Here is a 3,399-nt window from a genome sequence, read left to right as displayed (position 1 = left end):
AAAAATGTTTTTCTAACAAATTTATTTTACTTTCTAACCAATCACAATAAAATATTTTCCAAAAAAACGTTTTTCAGTCATCAACCAAACAAGGGAAAATAAGTGATAAAATCACTCATTTGTCAAGAAAATATTTTTCATAGAAAACATCTTTCTTCGTACCAAACACACTTATTTTGCCCTTGTTTGGTTGGTGATTGGAAACTTTGTCCGGAAAATATTTTTTAGTGTTTAGTTAGAGAGTAGAAAATATTTTTTTAGAAAAATATTTTTTTATGCTACTCTCCTCACCCCCTTCTCCCAAGTCCACACGTTTCCTTGCTTCTCTTCCCCCTCCCCCTCCCTAAACACCCAACATTCTCAGGATTCCTATTTTCTTCAAGAATTTAATTATTCTTCTAAAAATTCACACAAACCCAAAGAAACTAATGTGTTGCTTTTTTTTTACTCAAAAATTTTGAAATTAGTGCTCCATAACTAAAAAAAGGAAATACTCTTTTTTTGGTTAAAAAAGAAAATATCTTTCTACAACATGAAAATTAAGTACTCATTTTATTGAAATCAAAGAAAATACTTTTTTCTACATCATGAAAAGAAAATACTCATTTTTGTTGAAATTAAAAAATATGTTTTCTACATCATGAAAAGAAATATTTTTTTTTGTTGAAATGAAAGAAAATACTTTTTCTACATCATGAAAAATACTCTTTTTGTTGAAGTGAAAGAAGATACTTTTTACTCCATCATTTTGTTGAAATAAAAGAAAATACTTTTTTTACATCATGAAAAGAAAGTATTTTTTTGTTAAAATAAAAAAAATATTTTTTTTATATCATGAAAAGAAAATACTCATTTGTTGAAAAAAAATCTATCTATAACATGAAAATAAAGTATTATTAATAATACTTTTTATTTAGGGTAAGGGATAGGGATGATGGTGGGTTAAGGTAAGGTGGGGTGTGTGGGGGTGGATTAATGGGTTGATGGGGATGGGGAATAGGGCGGGGGAAGGTTGAAAAAGAATTTTGAAAAATATTTTTCCTTCTCATTATGCCATTAGTTACAAATCAATTATGTAACGTATAATAAATGTAATAAATGGTTGTAACAGCTAGAACAAGGCAATCAATTGCGAGATTGACTCAATATGTACGAGATTGACTCAACATGTACGGGATTGACTCAACAGGCACGAGACTGACTCATCGGTAACAAAATTAACTCATCGGTTACGGAATTTCAGTATTTACTCAGTTGTTACAAGTCTTCCAAAAGAAACAGATAAATTGAGTAAATGCTCATAATGGACCCATAATTCAAGGAGAATGGTTACTTAGATTTAACCCTATAAATAGGCACATTTTATCACCATTGTGGCAATCTAATTTTCTTCTCTATAATTCTATACATTGTAATTCATAGCATCTTGCTCCCAAGTTAGCCATAGTTCGGACCTTCAAGTTCAATTCAGCTCATCATCCTATCAAAGATCATTCAATAAGAATTATTTCTTCTATGCTTTATTTTTATTATGTTACCAGTCATTGAATTTATTTTTCACTTCTCTATCATGTTGTATTAACAAAAATTTATATCTTTCGGATCGAATCGGTTGCTTGTGGCTCGTCATATAAAATTTATTACTTTGACCTTGAAAATTATTTTTTGGATTAAACAAACAATATATTATGATTACTTTATAGGTGATTGTAAAAATATTTTATGCCGTGAATGAATAGAAATAAAGCTCAAAGAGAAAAAACAATTCCCTTCTCACCAACCAAAAGCTTTTCTTCATTTCATTCATTTTTGTTTGGCAGAATAGCCTAATAGATACTTGTACTTGTTGTCATTAGTCATCCCGGTCCCTATAATTAATAAAGTTTCATCCAGGCACTTGCACTTATTCAAACTCAATATTTTAAACCATTCTGACGATGCGTGTCTCTCAATTGCATGGTGCTAGAGTCCACGTCAGATAAAGATATGCCACTTCAGCATTCTTAAAAAAAAATTACATGAAAAAAAAACTTTTTATCTTTCCTCCCTCTTTTTGTTAAACCTTTTCTTTATTTTTCTTTCTTCTCCACCATCATCCTCTCCTTATTGTACTGTCTGAATCTAGCCACCAGATAACACCATGAACAGTACTCTCCCATTCTCAATTCCTCCATAAGAACCCTTATCCCACCTCTACCTGAATACCTTATCTCCACCATGTTCTTTTCTCTCTAAAATACAGTTGGCCAACCATAGTAGCAACCCAATTCCGTTATTCTTCTCGCCATTTTCGCCCTATCTTCATTCCTTCACTCATTCACGATTTCACTAGCTTTAAATCCCGTTCCTTCCCCTGTTAAGAGTTTGCTTTCCAGAAAAGGGTCCCTATATAACAACAACCATATAAGAGTAATAAAAATTAAAAGTTTCTATCACTTAAATTACACTATTTTTTACTAAAAATAAATATTCACAAAGCAAACAAATAATGGCAAACAGATAATTAACTAGACCATACAAAGAAAAATTAGATCTATAAATTTAAAAAGAAGAAAAGAAGAAAAGGAGCAGGGGTGGGGAAGAACAGGAAGGGGAAACAAAGAAAAAGAAAAAGAAATGGGGCAAGGGATGGGGAAAAACGAGAATGGGAGGGGGGAGGGAGAGAAAAAGAATTGGGACTAGGTCTGAGGAAGAACGAGAAATGCAGGGGATAAAGACAAAAAGAACAGGGGAAAGGGTGGGTCTCGGTGAAAACTAGTAAGAAACATACTATTATGTTTTTGTTTTTTATTTCTTTTGTCTTCTTCATTTTTATTAATTAGTTTTTAATGTAAATTCTTACATTCACGCTCCTTATACGCGTGAAGTATACACATTTTGTACAACTCAGTCATCAAGTTGCCACATATGCTCGGTCAACGGTCGGAGGGGTTTAAAATATTAATTTTGAACAAGTTAAAGTGTCTGGATGAAAAAAAGTGAAGTAGGGGGACCGGCATGACAAAGTGGCACAAGTATAGGTGCCATTTAGGCCATTCTGCCAATAGAATAGAAATAAGAAAGAATTACATCCTATGTCAGTCAGTCCACTCTCAGAACTAAAAATAGCCCATGTTTTAAAACTTTACCCGACATAGCCTATTTTACAGATAATACATAAAAATGATTTCATCGGTTAACCTAGCGTGGAGAAGAGAACTAGACAGCCTCCTTTATCCATATTTTCTTCTTTCTTCAACTTTCAGAGTGAAGTCAATCGAGAGGTCGCCGGCAAAGTTAACGATGNATATATATATATATATATATATATAAATTTATATGCTCTTTGAATAACAAATATAATTAATTTCGACCGACTAATCTATTTTGTATTTTGTCCGTAAAAAAAAAAAAAAAAAA

The sequence above is a fragment of the Nicotiana attenuata genome, chromosome 4 (genome assembly GCF_001879085.1).
Source record: "Nicotiana attenuata strain UT chromosome 4, NIATTr2, whole genome shotgun sequence".
Taxonomy (NCBI): Eukaryota; Viridiplantae; Streptophyta; class Magnoliopsida; order Solanales; family Solanaceae; genus Nicotiana; species Nicotiana attenuata.
Note: the sequence above shows the minus strand (reverse complement) of the source record.